The sequence below is a fragment of the Caretta caretta genome, chromosome 27 (assembly GCF_965140235.1).
Source record: "Caretta caretta isolate rCarCar2 chromosome 27, rCarCar1.hap1, whole genome shotgun sequence".
Classification (NCBI taxonomy): Eukaryota; Metazoa; Chordata; order Testudines; family Cheloniidae; genus Caretta; species Caretta caretta.
The window spans coordinates 4,259,376-4,277,946 of NC_134232.1; the positions used below are offsets into that span (position 1 = coordinate 4,259,376).

The following is an 18,571-nucleotide window of genomic DNA, read 5'->3' on the forward strand; positions in this document are numbered from 1 at the left end:
CGCCTAGTCCTGACCTCCATCCCTCCTTTTCTACCCAATGCTGCCCTGTTACCTGCTCTCTCCACCCTGGGGAAACCCGTTTCCGTCATCAGCCCTCTCCCGTTGGGCTGTAAGGACCTCACCCTCCGTCACGTCCTTTCGTTCCGCCGGCAAGTGCAGTATTTAGCGCCGCCGCCGGCGCGTGACGGAGAGGCGCTCGAGGGGTCCTTCCTAGTCCCCTACCAGGGAACTTGCTATCGGGTCTATTATTCCACAGGAGAGGCCCGGTGCTACCTCTGCCGATCAGCGGGGCATGTCCGAAGAGACTGCCCCTTGGCCCGGTGGGGAGAGACCCCCGAGACCAGGCAGGACATCAGCTCCGTTGTTGCCGACACCCCTGGCCGCCCGAGATCTGAAACCACCTCTCCTCCTGCTCGATCCACTGCCGCTCCTGCCCGGGCCCAAGAGATACCTCCCCTACAATGCCCAGACGAGCGAGGTAGCCCTGCCCTTGCTGTTAACAATCCAGCAGAGCCTATGGAGGAGGGTGCAGCAAAGATATTACCGGGCATAGAAGAGGGCCCGCCCCAAGGAGAACCTCCCCCCCATCATGTTGCCTCACCGTTACCCCCCCGAGTCCCTGAACCATCGCCTCTGCCCCCTGACACGACCCCTGCTAACCAGCCCCCAGATGATGCTATGGAGGGCTGGACCCTAGTCCAGGGAAAGCGAGGCAAGCGGAAGGCTCAATCTCCGCTGCACCCATCCGATGCGGAGGCCCCCCGGAAGACCAGGAAGGGAGGCACTGACACTGAGCCTTTCGCTATGCCCACGAGAGAGATCCATCCGCCGGTGTCAGGAGGGGAAGACAAAACAGCACTGGAAGGCAGAATCTCCCCTTTCACGGGAGACCCTCCCCTCTGAGACTCCTGAGGAAGACCCTTCTGCCCGAATATCACCCAACCCCCCCGCAAACCCCGAAGCAACCATCGTAGCGGGCACCAGAGGGGAGTCCCCTGGGGTGGCAGAAGACGACCTTTCCTCCATGTATGAGGAGATCGAGGCCCTAGGTTTGACCCCGGTCACCCAGGGAGAGAATGACCTACTGCCGGCTGGCCTCGATCTGGGCAACCTTACCCCAGTCCCCCTTTCCCCATGCTCCCTCCCCCTAACCGCCATCCCGGATGAGCAGCCTGCAGAAGGTGGTCCACCACCGTAAGCCATGGCTGCCAAATCCACCACAGAGTCTGCACCTAGCATCACTGGGAGCCCCCTCCCAACCCCCTTAACCCTCGAAAAATAGCCAGAGCTTCGCGAACCAGCTGAGCGGCGGCGAACCAGCTGAGCGGCGGCGAACCAGCTGAGCGGCGGCGAACCAGCTGAGCAGCGGCGAACCAGCTGAGCAGCGGGGAACAGCAGAGCAGCACACAGCAGGAGTTTGCCTGGGAGTTCGCCTGGAGTGAGCCCAGTGAGGCTTACATTTTGCAAACTTCTCTGAGGAAGCTCATAGTAGAAAGGTGATATGGAAGGGGGGGGTTCAGCTGTTGTGACCTGCACTGGATGTGCCATGTTTGTCTTTCTTCCACAGGACAGAAGCGACTTTGTCTGTACAAAGTGCAAGCTGGTCTCCATATTGGAAGAGAAGATTGAAGGTCTGGAGCAACAGATAATGACCCTGCGTTGCATACGAGAAACGGAGAATTTCCTGGACAAAAGTCAGGATATGCTTCTACGGGCACAAAGCTCTAAAGATTTAGAGCAGGTTGCACAGCGGAGCCAAGAGGCCAGTGAAGGAGCTTGGAAAGATGTGACCTCCAGAAGGAGAAGGGGGAATGTCCGGGTTCCAACAACGCGGACACAGGTAACTAACCGCTTTCATGTTCTCTCCACAGGTACCTTTGCGGAGAGTGGACCAGATGATATGTCTGGGGGGAGAAAGCAGAAGGAGACTCCGCTGGTTGGAAGGCATGAGATGCACTGTCCTGAGATGAGGGGTTCCACGACCACCACTCCTAAGAGAAGGAGGCGGGTGGTGGTGGTCGGGGACTCTCTCCTCCGGGGGAATGAGTCATCTATCTGCTGCCCTGACCGGGAAAACCGAGAAGTCTGCTGCTTGCCGGGGGCTAAGATTTGCGATGTGACGGAGAGACTGCCGAGACTCATCAAGCCCTCGGATCGCTACCCCTTCCTGCTTCTCCACGTGGGCACCAATGATACTGCCAAGCATGACCTTGAGAGGATCACTGCGGACTACGTGGCTCTGGGAAGAAGGATAAAGGAGTTTGAGGAGCAAGTGGTGTTCTTGTCCATCCTCCCTGTGGAAGGAAAAGGCCGGGGCAGGGACTGTCGAATCGTGGAAGTCAACGAATGGCTACGCAGGTGGTGTCGGAGAGAAGGCTTTGGATTCTTTGACCATGGGATGGTGTTCCATGAAGGAGGAGTGCTGGGCAGAGACGGGCTCCATCTTACGAAGAGAGGGAAGAGGATCTTTGCGAGCAGGCTGGCTAACCTAGTGAGGAGGGCTTTAAACTAGGTTCACCGGGGGAAGGAGACCAAAGCCCTGAGGTAAGTGGAAAAGCGGGATACCGGGAGGAAGCACAGGCAGGAATGTCTGTGAGGGGAGGGTTCCTGCCTCATACTGAGAATGAGGGGCGATCAGCAGGTTATCTCAAGTGCTTATATACGAATGCACAAAGCCTTGGAAACAAGCAGGGAGAACTGGAGGTCTTGGTGATGTCAAGGAATTATGATGTGATTGGAATAACAGAGACTTGGTGGGATAACTCGCATGACTGGAGTACTGTCATGGATGGTTATAAACTGTTCAGGAAGGACAGGCAGGGCAGAAAAGGTGGGGGAGTAGCACTGTATGTAAGGAAGCAGTATGACTGCTCAGAGCTCCGGTACGAAACTGCAGAAAAACCTGAGTGTCTCTGGATTAAGTTTAGAAGTGTGAACAACAAGAGTGATGTAGTGGTGGGAGTCTGCTATAGACCACCGGACTAGGGGGATGAGGTGGATGAGGCTTTCTTCCGGCAACTTGCAGAAGCTACTAGATTGCACGCCCTGGTTCACATGGGTGACTTTAATTTTCCTGATATCTGCTGGGAGAGCAATACAGCGGTGCATAGACAATCCAGGAAGTTTTTGGAAAGCATAGGGGACAATTTCCTGGTGCAAGTGCTAGACGAGCCAACTACGGGGGGAGCTTTTCTTGACCTGCTGCTCACAAACAGGGAAGAATTAGTGGGGGAAGGAAAAGTGGATGGGAATCTGGGAGGCAGTGACCATGAGTTGGTTGAGTTCAGGATCCTGACACAGGGAAGAAAGGTAAGCAGCAGGATACGGACCCTTGACTTCAGGAAAGCAGACTTCGACTCCCTCAGGGAACGGATGGGTAGGATCCCCTGGGGGACTAACATGAAGGGGAAAGGAGTCCAGGAGAGCTGGCTGTATTTCAAGGAATCCCTGTTGAGGTTACAGGGACAAACCATCCCGATGAGTCGAAAGAATAGTAAATATGGCAGGCGACCAGCTTGGCTTAACGGTGAAATCCTAGCGGATCTTAAACATAAAAAAGAAGCTTACAAGAAGTGGAAGGTTGGACATATGACCAGGGAAGAATATAAAAATATTGATCGGGCATGTAGGAATGAAATCAGGAGGGCCAAATCGCACCTGGAGCTGCAGCTAGCAAGAGATGTCAAGAGTAACAAGAAGGGTTTCTTCAGGTATGTTGGCAACAAGAAGAAAGCCAAGGAAAGTGTGGGCCCCTTACTGAATGAGGCCCCACAACCTAGTAACAGAGGATGTGGAAAAAGCTAATGTGCTCAATGCTTTTTTTGCCTCTGTCTTCACGAACAAGGACAGCTCCCAGACTGCTGCACTGGGCATCACAACATGGGGAGTAGATGGCCAGCCCTCTGTGGAGAAAGAGGTGGTTAGGGACTATTTAGAAAAGCTGGATGTGCACAAATCCATGGGGCCGGACGAGTTGCATCCCAGAGTGCTAAAGGAATTGGCGACTGTGATTGCAGAGTCATTGGCCATTATCTTTGAAAACTCGTGGCGAACGGGGGAAGTCCCAGATGACTGGAAAAAGGCTAATGTAGTGCCAATCTTTTAAAAAAGGGAAGAAAGACGATCCTGGGAACTACAGGCCAGTCAGCCTCACCTCAGTCCCCAGAAAAATCATGGAGCAGGTCCTCAAGGAATCAATCCTGAAGCACTTACATGAGTGGAAAGTGATCAGGAACAGTCAGCATGGATTCACCAAGGGAAGGTCATGCCTGACTAATCTAATTGCCTTCTATGATGAGATTACTGGTTCTGTGGATGAAGGGAAAGCAGTGGATATATTGTTTCTTGACTTTAGCAAAGCTTTTGACATGGTCTCCCACAGTATTCTTGTCAGCAAGTTAAAGAAGTATGGGCTGGATGAATGCACTATAAGGTGAGTAGAAAGTTGGCTAGATTGTCGGGCTCAACGGGTAGTGATCAATGGCTCCATGTCTAGTTGGCAGCCGGTGTCAAGTGGAGTGCCCCAGGGGTCGGTCCTGGGGCCGATTTTGGTCAATATCTTCATAAATGAACTGGAGGATGGTGTGGATTGCACTCTCAGCAAATTTGCGGATGATACTAAACTGGGAGGAGTGGTAGATACGCTGGAGGGCAGGGATAGGATACAGAGGGACCTAGACAAATTGGAGGATTGGGCCAAAAGAAATCTGATGAGGTTCAATAAGGATAAGTGCAGGGTCCTGCACTTAGGACGGAAGAACCCAATGCACAGCTACAGACTAGGGACCGAATGGCTAGGCAGCAGTTCTGCAGAAAAGGACATAGGGGTGACAGTGGACAAGAAGCTGGATATGAGTCAACAGTGTGTCCTTGTTGCCAAGAAGGCCAATGGCATTTTGGGATGTATAAGTAAGGGCATAGCGAGCAGATCGAGGGACGTGATCGTCCCCCTCTATTCGACATTGGTGAGGCCTCACCTGGAGTACTGTGTCCAGTTTTGGGCCCCACACTACAAGAAGGATGTGGATAAATTGGAGAGAGTCCAGCGAAGGGCAACAAAAATGATTAGGGGTCTGGAACACATGACTTATGAGGAGAGGCTGAGGGAGCTGGGATTGTTTAGCCTGCAAAAGAGAAGAATGAGGGGGGATTTGATAGCTGCTTTCAACTACCTGAAAGGGGGTTCCAAAGAGGATGGCTCTAGACTGTTCTCAATGGTAGCAGATGACAGAACGAGGAGTAATGGTCTCAAGTTGCAGTGGGGGAGGTTTAGATTGGATATTAGGAAAAACTTTTTCACTTAGAGGGTGGTGAAACACTGGAATGCGTTACCTAGGAGGTGGTAGAATCTCCTTCCTTAGAGGTTTTTAAGGTCAGGCTTGACAAAGCCCTGGCTGGGATGGTTTAACTGGGAATTGGTCCTGCTTCGAGCAGGGGTTTGGACTAGATGACCTTCAGGGGTCCCTTCCAACCCTGATATTCTATGATTCTATGAACACGTCACTTGCCTACTAACAGAAGACGGCGCCCCCCTCACGTATCCAGTGGAGATGTGTGGGAGGGCCCGTGACTTCTACCCAAGCCTTTTCTCCCCGGATCCGACCGATTCTGGAGCTTGCAGGGTGCTCTGGGAGGAACTCCCTACAGTCAGCGTGGGCGACCGAGACTGACTAGAGCTGCCTCTCACCCTGGCTGAGTTCTCGGAAGCCCTCCGTCGCATGCCCACCAATAAATCTCCGGGCATGGACGGGCTGACTGTGGAGTTCTACCGCACGTTTCCTTCCCCTGTCCAGTCTGACCCATTTGGCCCCCCCTGACTGCAGCCCAACAGGGAGAAGTGGTTAATCTGCTTCCCCCTTCCCCCTCCCCCCTCCTCCTTCTGGTGTCTCCCCGTCTCTCCCTGCTCACGATGGCAGGGAATGAGAGGGGTAAGGCCCCTCTAACAACCTCAGTTGTCCCTCCCCCACCTACCTCCCTGCCCAACCTCCAAGCCCCCCTCCCCACCACTGCTGCCAAAACACCTGCCACCGCCCCCGCTGTGCATCGGCAGCCGGAGGCACTGGGTGAACTATTGCCGCTGCTATGCCCACCGCCCCCCCAGATTCTAGGAAAGCCCCTCCGGTTAGCCAGAAAGGCCAGGGTGCAAAGAAGGGGAAGGGCCCTGCCACAACCACCAAGCCCTCCATGGCAGAGGCTGCCCCCACCGCTGTGGCCTCGTCATCAACCATGGTTTCCCTCTCCGCTGTTCCCTCCACCAGCTCTGTGAGCGTCCCTCCCTCGGCCCCCAGGGCATATGCCTAGGTGGTGGCACCCCGCCCCACCGTCTGCCGCCTCGTCATCTTGCCCACCCACCGCCTCCGCTACCATCAATAGCGGCCAAGGCCCCTTTCCCACCATGACCAGGAAGCATGGCATCCGTCGCCTCCTGGTGCCCGCCTCGCCCCACGTGGAGACATACATGCAGGCATTGGCGAGGGTGGTAGGACCCACGGCTATTGTGGGGGCCTCCAAAATGTACGGGAAGGTCGTCTTTTTCTTAGCATCAGAGGCTGCCGCCCAGGAGGCGGTGGAGAAGGGCCTGGCGGTGGGGGAGGTATTTGTCCCCCTGGAGCCGCTAGAAGACCTGGGCGTCCGCCTAGTCCTGACCTCCATCCCTCCTTTTCTACCCAATGCCACCCTGTTACCCGCTCGCTCTACCCTGGGGAAACCCGTTTCCATCATCAGCCCTCTCCCGTTAGGCAGCAAGGACCCCACTCTCCATCATGTCCTTTTGTTACGCCGGCAAGTGCAGCTTTTACCGCCGCCGCCAGCACGTGACGGAGAGGCGCTTGAGGGGTCCTTCCTAGTCCTCTACCAGGGAGCCCGCTATTGGGTCTATTATTCCACAGGAGAGGCCTGGTGCTACCTCTGCCGATCAGCGGGGCATGTCCGAAGAGACTGCCCCTTGGCCCGGCGGGGAGGGGCACCCGAGACCCCCGAGACCCGGCAGGACATAGGCTCCATCGTTGCCGACGCCCCGGCCGCCCGAGATCTGAAACCACCTCTCCTCCTGCTCGATCCACCGCTGCTCCTGCCCGGGCCCAAGAGACACCTCCCCTACAATGCCCAGACGAGCGAGGGAGCCCCGCCCTTGCTGTTAACAATCCAGCAGAGCCTATGGAGGAGGGTGCAGCAAAGATATTACCGGGCATAGAAGAGGGCCCACCCCAAGGAGAACCGCCCCCCCCCATGTTGCCTCACCTTTACTCCCCCGAGCCCCTGAACCATCGCCTCTGCCCCCCCGACACGACCCCTGCTAACCAGCCCCCAGACGATGCTATAGAGGGCTGGACCCGAGTCCAGGGAAAGCGAGGGAAGCGGAAGGCTCAAGCTCCGCTGCACCCATCCGATGCGGAGGCCCCCCAGAAGACCAGGAAGGGAGGCACTGACACTGAGCCTTCCGCTATGCCCACAAGCGAGATCCATCCACCGGTGTTGGGAGGGGAAGACAAAATAGCACTGGAAGGTAGAATCTCCCCTCCACGGGAGACCCTCCCCTCCGAGACCCCTGAGGAAGCCCTTTCTGCCCGAATATCACCCGAACCCCCCGCGAATCCCGAAGCGACCGTCGTAGCGGGCGCCAGAGGGGAGCCCCCTGGGGTGGCAGAAGACGACCTCTCCTCCATGTATGAGGAGATGGAGGCCATAGGTTTGACCCCGGTCACCCAGGGAGAGAATGACCTACTGCCGGCTGGCCTCGATCTGGGCAACCTTACCCCAGTCCCCCTTTCCCCATGCTCCCTCCCCCTAACCGCCTTCCCGGGTGAGCACCCTGCAGAAGGTGGTTCACCACCTGAGGCCATGGCTGCCAAATCCACCGCAGAGCCTGCGCCTAGCATCACTGGGAGCCCCCTCCCCACCGCCTTAACCCTCGAATCTGTTTGGGAGGCAGCACCTCTCAGCTGCTTGCCTCCCGAAGCCCAGAGCCTCGCCTCTGCCCCCGTCCCCACCCCCACCCCGTCCCTGCCCAATCCACCTCCTCCTGCAATGCTATTGCCGCCCCTGGGGTTATTTCCTTCCCGTTTTTTGCGGATCCCCCCAAGGAGCAGCCTTTGCATTCTCCTGCCGCGACCCATTAGGAGCTGCAATTTTCCCTCCACCATCCTCTTCTACCCCAAGGCTTGAGACAGACCTAATAACTTTAGCCTGTCAGACGCCCCGTCAGTGGTCTGCACCCTGCCTGCCCGCCTCAGTGGACCATGAGGAAGCACCAAAAGCCCTACCAGGGAATAACCCGGAAATCGCAACCACCCCCCCCCATGAGCTGCGAAAAGCATTGCAACAGTTTTTAGAAGACATCCGTGGCTACCGCAACAAGGTACAGATAGCTCTCCAGCTATGGGGGGACTTTGATCAAATCCTCAAGGCCACAAGGGCCCTTATAAAGGAGGGTAAAGGAAAGGAAGGCACGGTGCCGCGGCCTACGGGCGGGCCTGCAGCTTCCGTGACGATTTACTCACTTATGGGATGGGTCACGGATTGTTGCGTGACCCGCCGGGGGCTGCAAACACCCCCGCCAACAAAGAACCCCCACCCCCCCCCCCAGCCCTCTGCATGACGCCCCTCATTATTGCAATCTTAAACACCAGGGGCTGTAGGATGGCTCTCCGCAGGTCCCAGGTGCTCTCTTACCTTCGGGAAGGGGAGTACTCTGTGGTTTTCCTGCAGGAGACCCATACGGATCCGACCGCCGAGGACAGCTGGCGGCAGGAGTGGGGGGACAGGGTCTACTTCAGTCACTTCACGATTTGACAAGCTGGAGTGGGAACCCTGTCCCCCCCAACCTACGGCCCGAAGTGCTAGGGGTCACTGAGGCCGTGCCAGGCCACCTGCGGCATCTCCGAGTCCGTATGGAGGGGCTCGTAGTCAACCTCGTTAACATCTATGCCCCGACAATGAGCCCGAAGCGGCCACAATTCTATCAGCGGGTGTCCGACTTCCTCAGCACCTTAGATTCTCACAAGTGCCTGGTCCTGGGAGGGGACTTTAACACCACCCTCGAGGAACAGGACCGCTCAGGGGCCGAGCTGAGCCCGGCCGCTGCAAACATTCTTCGAGAAATAATTGAACATCACTCCCGAGTAGACATCTGGCGTGACCACCACCCAGATGACACTTCCACGTTCACCTTTGTCTGGGTGGAGGCCCATTGGTTACTCCACTCTCGGTTGGACCGTATTTATTTATCCCGTTTCCATCTTTTACAGGCCCACTCCTCCAACATTCGGCCGGCCCCATTCTCTGACCATCATCTAGCCACCATAACAGCCTCCCTCCGTGCAGAGAGGCCGGGGCCGGCCTATTGGCACTTTAACAACAGCCTGTTGGAGGATGAGGGCTTTGTGACATCCTTCCGGGAGTTCTGGCTGGCCTGGCAAGAACAGCAGCGTGCCATTCCCTCGGCGCGGCGACGGTGGGATCTAGGGAAGGTGCGCACCAAGCTCTTCCGTCGTGACTACACTCGGGGCACCAGCTGACGGAGAAATGCAGCGATAGAGCAGTTGGAACGGGAGGTCTTAGAGATGGAGAGGCGTCTGGCTGCCAGCCCCGAGGACCCATTCCTCTACGGAGCGTGCCGGGAGAAACGGGAGGAGCTCTGGGCCCTCAAGGACCATTGGGCTTGAGGTACCTTTGTTCGATCCCGCATCCGCCTCCTTCGGGAGATGGATCACGGCTCCCGTTTCTTCTATGCCCTGGAGAAAACGAGGAGGGCCAAGAAACACATCACCTGCCTTCTAGCAGAAGACGGCACTCCCCTCACGTATCCAGTGGAGATCTGTGGGAGGGCCCGTGACTTCTACACAAGCCTTTTCTCCCCGGATCCGACCGATCCTGGTGCTTGCAGGGTGCTCTGGGAGGAACTCCCTACGGTCAGCGTGGGCGACCGAGACCGACTAGAGCTGCCTCTCACCCTGGCCGAGTTCTCAGAAGCCCTCTATCGCATGCCCACCAATAAATCTCCGGGCATAGACGGGCTGACCGTGGACTTCTACCGTGCGTTCTGGGACATCCTTGGCCCAGACCTAGCCACTGTCTGGGCCGAGTCTTTGCAGGGCGGTGTCCTCCCTCTTTCATGCAGGCGAGCGGTGCTCACCTTGTTGCCGAAGAAGGGGGACCGCCGCGATTTACGAAACTGGCGTCCCGTCTCGCTCCTTAGCACAGACTACAAAATCATAGCGAAAGCAATCTCACTGTGGCTAGGGTCCATGATGGCGGACGTGATCCACCCAGATCAGACGTATACTGTCCTGGGCCGCAGCATTTTTGACAACCTATTTTTAGTCCGAGACCTTTTGGAACTCGGGTGTAGAGATGGTCTGTCGTTCGCCCTCCTGTCTCTTGATCTGGAGAAGGCGTTCGATAGAGTGGACCATGGGTACCTCCTGGGCACTCTGCAGGTGTTTGGATTTGGACCTCAGTTTGTGAGTTTTCTCCGGGTGCTGTACACTTCCGCGGAGTGTCTGGTTAGGCTCAACTGGATCCTGACCGAACCAGTCAGCTTCGGGCAAGGAGTACGGCAAGGGTGCCCCCTCTCAGGCCAGCTGTACGCTCTGGCGATCGAGCCCATCCTCTGTCTCCTACGCAGGAGGTTGACGGGGTTGGTGCTACGGGAGCCGGAGCTGTGGCTGGTCCTCTCAGCGTACACCGATGATATGCTCCTTGTGGTCCAGGACCCGGGCGACTTGGCGCGGGTGGATGCTTGCCAGACCATCTATTTGGCAGCCTCCTCCGCCTGAGTCAACTGGGTCAAGAGCGCTGGCTTGGCGGTGGGGGACTGGCGGTAGGTGAGCTCCCTCCCACCCGCGCTTCAGACCATTCGGTGGAGCGTGGGTCCACTGCTCTACCTAGGCATTTACCTTTCTGCCACGCACCATTCTCCGCCCGAGAACTGGCAAAATTTAGAAGGCGGGGTGATAGAGCGGCTCCGGAAATGGACGAGGCTACTCCGATGTCTCTCCCTCCGAGGGAGAGCACTGGTGCTTAACCAACTAGTCCTGTCCACGCTCTGGTACCGGCTCAACACCCTGGTCCCAGCCCCAGGTTTCCTGACCGACCTCCGGACATCGATTCTAGAGTTCTTTTGGTCAGGAATGCACTGGGCCCCTGTTGGGGTTCTTCATCTACCCCTGAAGGAAGGAGGGCAGGGCCTGACGTGTCTGCACACTCAGGTCCGTGTCTTCCGCCTCCAGGCCCTGCAGAGGCTCCTTTATAATGCAGATAGTTCGAAGTGGAGCATACTGGTGCACGCCTTCCTGCGCCGCTTCCAAAGGCTCTGATACGACCGGCAGCTCTTTTATCTCTGTCTGAGAGGTTTTCCGCAAGTCCTCTCTGGGCTGCCGGTCTTCTACCAGGACCTCCTCCGGACCTGGAAACTGTTTTCAACGACCAGGTCCGTGGCGGCCACCGTGGGAGCAGATCTCCTGGCGGAGCCCCTGATACACAACCCCCAGCTCCGTGTGCAGGTGGCGCAGTCCCGCTCGGTGCGCCAGAGTTTGGTCCTGATGGAAGTCACGAGAGTCGGAGACCTCCTGGACTATGACCGGGGAGACTGGATGGATCCCCTGATGCTTGCTCGGCGCATGGGGCTCTCCAGACCTCGCACCCCCCGGTGCATACTTCAGGAGGTGAAGGCCACCTTGACGCCTGCTGCTCGGGCTTATCTCAACCGAGCCCTGCGTCAGGGCGCCCCCGCCCACCCTCTACCGCAGGCCCCCGGACCTTTCAATTGGGTCCTTACCCCATAGATCCCAACAAACCCCTCACCCTTTCACTGCGAGCCGGCTGCATGAACTGCAGCTGGTCAGCTTCCAAATTGCGCCACGAAAACATCTATGCACACTTACGCTTCACACCCTTCACGCCCACAACCTGGTGTCCCGCCCCGATACAAAATGGCGGGACCTCCTGCCACTTTTGGAGGGTGAACAGCCCCGGTGGGCCAGCCTGTATTCCACCTTGGTTCTGAGGCCCGTCGGGGACATTAGTTGGCGGCTGCTTCACGGAGCTGTGAGCATGGGCGTGTTTTTGAAACGGTTCACCCCCATCCCAGATACTTGTCCTTTTTGCAACATGAGGGAAACCCTGGCGCACGTATATTTAGAGTGTGCCAGGCTGCAGCCCCTTTTCCGGCTCCTCACGAATATTTTATTACGCTTTTGGCTACACTTTTCCCCTCACCTTTTTATCTACACACTCCCCATCCGTGGCCCCACAAAGTCGCGGGATCATAGAATCATAGAATCATAGAATATCAGGGTTGGAAGGGACCCCTGAAGGTCATCTAGTCCAACCCCCTGCTCAAAGCAGGACCAATTCCCAGGGATCTCCTGGTTAACCTCCTCCTAGCCCTAGCTAAAACAGCCATCTATAAAACCAGAGAGGGGAGGCTGGCCAATGAAGCGTCCTGCGACTGTAGGGCCATTTTCTGATCCTCAGTACATTCACGTATCCGGGCGGAGTTTCTCTGTGCGGCGTCCACCGACTCCCTTGATGCTTTTGAGGAGCGGTGGGCGCTGTCCGGGGTTCTTTGCTCGGTGACCCCGTCCGGTTCCCTCCGTCTGACCCTTTGATTGAGGGGAAGAGTGAGAGACCCCAGCCCCAGCCGTTACCGCTGTGGATACCATCATCACTGTCACCTAGGAGGGGTCCTATCACACGTGTGTGTACGTCCACCCCACCCCCAAACCGCCCACCCCGCAGCTGTGCCCATCTTGTCGGGCACTCTCAGGAGAGGAATAATCGGTGACACTGGGCGTGGCACTAGGTAACTCAAGGGGGGTGGAAGACCATGAGTGTCGAGGAAGGCCCCCGGCTCTGGGCCCAGGTTAGCCTGAACACTTCTCCCTCCTGAAGGCTGCTGTGTTATACCTTGCATTTGCTTTTGTTTTGTTGCATAATTTTGCTTTATCCTTTTTGGTGATTCTTTGTAAGTGTTACACAAATAAAACTTTTTTCTGTTTCAGAAAAAAAAACCACTCTCCTGCTGCCCTCTGGCCATGCTGATTCACAGGTGCCACAAGTACTCCTCGTTATTTTTGCTTATACAGACTAACAGGCTACCACTCTAAAACCTGTTTAAAAGTGGCTATTCTCCATTCCCAAGAGAAAAGTACATTTCAATAGCGGGTGACGTCATCTCTCAGTTTAGCTTATAGCCTTGTCTAGAGTAGGATTCAAATTGTGATATTAGCAGGTGTCGGCTAGGAGTCCCCACTGGGCTTTGGCAGGTATTAAACGCAGCCTGTCTCCAATAAACACTGAAAAAACACTCACTAGCACATGTCAGTTCACACCATCCCTTTACATCCCAGCCTAGATGAGGCTTGTAAGCAGTGAGACTTGTGGAGCACCATGGGACTAAATGATATTCTACAAATGCCAGTTGTTATAAATGTTTGCAGAGTTGCTGTAGCCAGGTTGGTCCCCGGATATGAGAGAGACAAGGTGGGTGGGGTAATACTTTTTACTGGACCAGCTTCTTTTGGTGGAAGGGACAAGCTTTGGAGCTTCCCAGAGCACTCCCTCAGGACCTGAAGCCCTGCAAAGCTCGACTGCGTGTTCCTTCCACCAACAGAATTTGGTCCAATAAAAGATACTACCTCACCCAGCCTGTCTCAGTTATGATACCAGCACAACAGCACTGTCCCCACGCACCCATTTCCTGCGGCTAGGACCTAGGCAATGCTCCTGCCTTCTACCACGGATTGCTCCAACGCAGTGTTATGTGCCTTTGGGAAACGCCACTGAGCCACTATCATTTCATAAAGGGTGCATTGCCTAATGGCTTGATCAGTGGACTGCTAGCCAGGACTAGGAAGCTGGATGATCACCCCTGGTTGCTGTATGGCTGGGGAAGGGCGGTTGACTATCCGCTGCTGACTTTCAGAAGGCAGCGCCAACCCACCAGTCCTTGTGACTAATTTCTGTTCTCAAGGCACTTCCCAAGAAAAAGAGCAAGACACTTTGGCTTTGAATTTTAAAGCTGCCTGACTATCACAGTGGGAACAGGGTGCCTGAATAACCTCTGCCTCCTGGAAAACCTCAGTGTTTATTGCTAAGTGAGCTGAGATTCAGGTCCCCCAGGTCAGGGGAGGGAAGAACAGCTGGCCAGATGTTGGGCAAACCTCCAGGGAGAAGATGGTCTTGGATGATATGCCAGCAGCTTCTTCCTCCCCACTCCAGAGAGGAAAGATTCACAATGCACCTGAATCCCATTCTGCTTTGGAGCAGTTCCAGGGCTAGGCCTCAGGGATAATTGCTTTAATCTCATTTTCCTGATCAGACACACTGTCTAACTCATAGAATCAGAGAAGATGAGGGTGGGAAGAGACCTCAGGAGGTCATCTAGTCCAGCCCCCTGCTCTAAGCAGGTCCCCAACCCCAACTAAATCATCCCAGCCAGGGCTTTGTCAAGCCAGACTTAAAAACCTCTAAGGATGGAGATTCCACCACTTCCCACGTAACCCATTCCAGTGCTTCACCACCCTCCTAGTGAAATAGTGTTTCCTAATATCCAACCTAGATCTCCCCCACTGCAACTTGAGACCATTGCTCCTTGTTCTGTCATCTGCCACCACTGAGAACAGTCGAGCTCCAGCCTCTTTGGAACCCTCCTTCAGGTAGTTGAAGGCTGCTATCAAATCCCCCCTCACTCTTCTCTTCTGCAGACTAAATAAGCCCAGTTCCCACAGCCTCTCCTCATAGGTCATGTGCCCCAACCCCCTAATCATTTTCATTGCCCTCCGCTGGACTCTCTCCAATCTGTCCACATCCTTTCTGTAGTGGGGGGCTCAAAACTGGATGCAATACTCCAGATGTGGCCTCACCAGTGCTGAATAGAGGGGAATAATCACTTCCCTTGATCTGCTGGCAACACTCCTACTAATGCAGTCCAATATGTCTTTAGCCTTCTTGGCAACAAGGGCACACTGCTGACTAATGTTCAGCTTCTCTTCCACTATAATCCCCAGGTCCTTTTCTGCAGAACTGCTGCTTAGCCAGTCGGTCCCCAGCCTGTAGCAGTGCATAGGATTCTTCCTTCCTAAGTGCAGGACTCTGCACTTGTTCTTACTGAACCTCATCCGATTCCTTTTGGCCCAATCCTTCAATTTGTCCAGGTCATTCTGGAGCCTATCCCTACCCTCCAGTGTCTCTACCTCTCCCCCCAGCTTAGTGTCATCTGCAAACTTGCTGCGGGTGCAATCCATCCCATCATCCAGATCATTAATGAAGATACTGAACAAAAGAGACCCGAGGACCAACTCCTGGGGCACTCCGCTTGATAATGCACTGTCATGGATTGGTATAAGTTGTTCAGGAAAGACAGGCAGGGGAGTAAAGGTGGAGGAGTTGCACTGTATGTAAGAGAGCAGGTGCTTAGAGCTCCAGTATGAATCTGGAGAAAAGCCTGTTGAAAGTCTTTGGGCTAAGTTTAAAGGCGAGAGCAACAAGGGTGATGTCATAATGGGCATCTGCTATAGACCACCAGATGAGGGGGATGATGTGGATGAGGATTTCTTCAGACAACTAACAGAAGTGTCCAAATCACAGGCCCTGGTTCTCATGGGGGATTTCAATCACCCTGACATCTGCTGGGAGAGCAATACAGCAGTGCACAGACAATCCAGGAAGTTTTTCAAAAAGAAAAGGAGTACTTGTGGCACCTTAGAGACTAACCAATTTATTTGAGCATAAGCTTTCGTGAGCTACAGCTCACTTCATTGGATGCATACTGTGGAAAGTGTAGAAGATCTTTTTATTGCCAACTGTGCCCACATATCTATTCAGGGGACACCATCATAGGGCCTAATAACATCAGCCACACTATCAGAGGCTCGTTCACCGGCATATCCACCAATGTGATATATGCCATCATGTGCCAGCAATGCCCCTCTGCCATGTACATTGGTCAAACTGGACAGTCTCTACGTAAAAGAATAAATGGAACAGATCAGATGTCAAGAATTATAACATTCATAAACCAGTCGGAGAACACTTCAATCTCTCTGGTCACGCGATTACAGACATGAAAGTTGCGATATTACAACAAAAAAACTTCAAAACCAGACTCTAGCGAGAGACTGTTGAATTGGAATTCATTTGCAAATTAGATACAATTAACTTAGGCTTGAATAGAGACTGGGAGTGGCTAAGTCATTATGCAAGGTAACCTATTTCCCCTTAAAAAGAAAAGGAGTACTTGTGGCACCTTAGAGACTAACCAATTTATTTGAGCATGAGCTTTCGTGAGCTACAGCTCACTTCATCAGATGTTTACCGTGGAAACTGCAGCAGACTTTATATACACACAGAGAATATGAAACAATACCTCCTCCCACCCCACTGTCCTGCTGGTAATAGCTTATCTAAAGTGATCAACAGGTGGGCCATTTCCAGCACAAATCCAGGTTTTCTCACCCTCCACCCCCCACACAAATTCACTCTCCTGCTGGTGCTAGCCCATCCAAAGTGACAACTCTTTACATAATCAAGTAGGGCTATTTCCTGCATAGATCACCGGAATCACCTGATCAAGATCCTCTACTTGATCTATGCAGGAAATAGCCCTACTTGATTATGTAAAGAGTTGTCACTTTGGATGGGCTAGCACCAGCAGGAGAGTGAATTTGTGTGGGGGGTGGAGGGTGAGAAAACCTGGATTTGTGCTGGAAATGGCCCACCTGTTGATCACTTTAGATAAGCTATTACCAGCAGGACAGTGGGGTGGGCGGAGGTATTGTTTCATATTCTCTGTGTGTATATAAAGTCTGCTGCAGTTTCCACGGTAAACATCTGATGAAGTGAGCTGTAGCTCACGAAAGCTCATGCTCAAATAAATTGGTTAGTCTCTAAGGTGCCACAAGTACTCCTTTTCTTTTTGCGAATACAGACTAACACGGCTGTTCCTCTGAAACCTATTTCCCCTTGTTTTTTCCTACCCCCCCCCCCAGATATTCTTGTTAAACCCTGGATTTGTGCTGGAAATGGCCCACCTTGATTATCATACACATTGAAAGGGGAGTGATCACTTTAGATAAGCTATTACCAGCAGGAGAGTGGGGTGGGGGGAGAGAAAACCTTTTGTAGTGGTAAACACCCATTTTTTCATGCTCTGTGTGTATAAAAAGTTCTTCTACACTTTCCACAGTATGCATCTGATGAAGTGAGCTGTAGCTCATGAAAGCTTATGCTCAAATAAATTGGTTAGTCTCTAAGGTGCCACAAGTACTCCTTTTCTTTTTGCGAATACAGACTAACACGGCTGTTACTCTGAAACCTGTCAGGAAGTTTTTGGAGAGTGTTGGGGACAACCTCCTGGTGCAATTGCTGGAGCAACCAACTAGGGACCATGCTCCTCTTGACCTGCTACTCACAAACAGGGAAAAATTGGTAGGGGAAGTACAAGTGGGTGGCGACGTGGGTAGCAGTGACCATGAGATGGTTGAGTTAAGGATCCTGATAAAAAGAAGAAAGGAGAGCAGCAGAATACGGACCCCTGGACTTCAGAAATGCAGACTTTGACTCCCTCAGGGAAATGATGAGCAGGATCCCCTGGGGGAATAACATGAGGGGGAAAGGTGCAGTGGGGGAGGTTTAGATTGGATATTAGGAAAAACTTTTTCACTAAGAGGGTGGTGAAACACTGGAATGCGTTACCTAGGGAGGTGGTAGAATCTCCTTCCTTAGAGGTTTTTAAGGTCAGGCTTGACAAAGCCCTGGCTGGGATGATTTAACTGGGAATTGGTCCTGCTTCGAGCAGGGGGTTGGACTAGATGACCTTCTGGGGTCCCTTCCAACCCTGATATTCTATGATTCTATGATTCTATGAAAGAAGTCCAGGAGAGCTGGCTGTATTTTAAAAGAATCCTTATTGAGGGTACAGGAACAAACCATCCTGATGTGCAGAAAGAATAGTAAATATGGCAGGCGACCATCAGAGAAATCTTTGATGAGCTTAAACACAAAAAGGAAGCTTAAAAGATGTGGAAACCTGGACAGATGACTAGGAAGGAGTATGAAAATATTCCTCAAGCGTGCAGGAGTGTAATCAGGAAGGCCAAAGCACAATTGGAGTTGCAGCTAGCAAGGGATATGAAGGGTAACAAGAAGGGTTTCTACAGGTATGTTAGCAACAAGAAGGTCAGGGAAAGTGTGGGCCCCTTACTGAATGGGGGAGGCAACCTATTGACAGATGCTGTAGAAAGAGCTGAAGTACTCATTGGTTTTTTTGCCTTGGTCTTCACAGACAAGGTCAGCTCCCAGACTGCTGCACTGGGCAGCCCAGTATGGGGAGGAGGTGAGAAGCTCTCAGTGGTGAAAGAACAGGTTACGGACTATTTAGAAAAGCTGGACGTGCACATGTCCATGGGACCAGATCTAATGCATCTGAGGGTGCTGAGAGAGTTGGCTGATGTGATTGCAGAGCCATTGGCATTTATCTTTGGAAACTCATGGCGATCGGGGGAGGTCCTGGATGATTGGTAACAGTCAAATATAGTGCCCATCTTTAAAAAAGGGAAGAAAGAGAACCCAG

The 18,571-nt window shown here is 53.7% G+C and overlaps 1 protein-coding gene across 4 annotated transcripts in view; it reads right to left on the reverse strand.

The window, feature by feature from the left end:
* The window catches only part of LOC125626865 (acid-sensing ion channel 2), a 1,352,865-nt gene that overhangs the window by 84,972 nt on the left and 1,249,322 nt on the right, over positions 1-18,571 (reverse strand). The window lies entirely within an intron of this gene.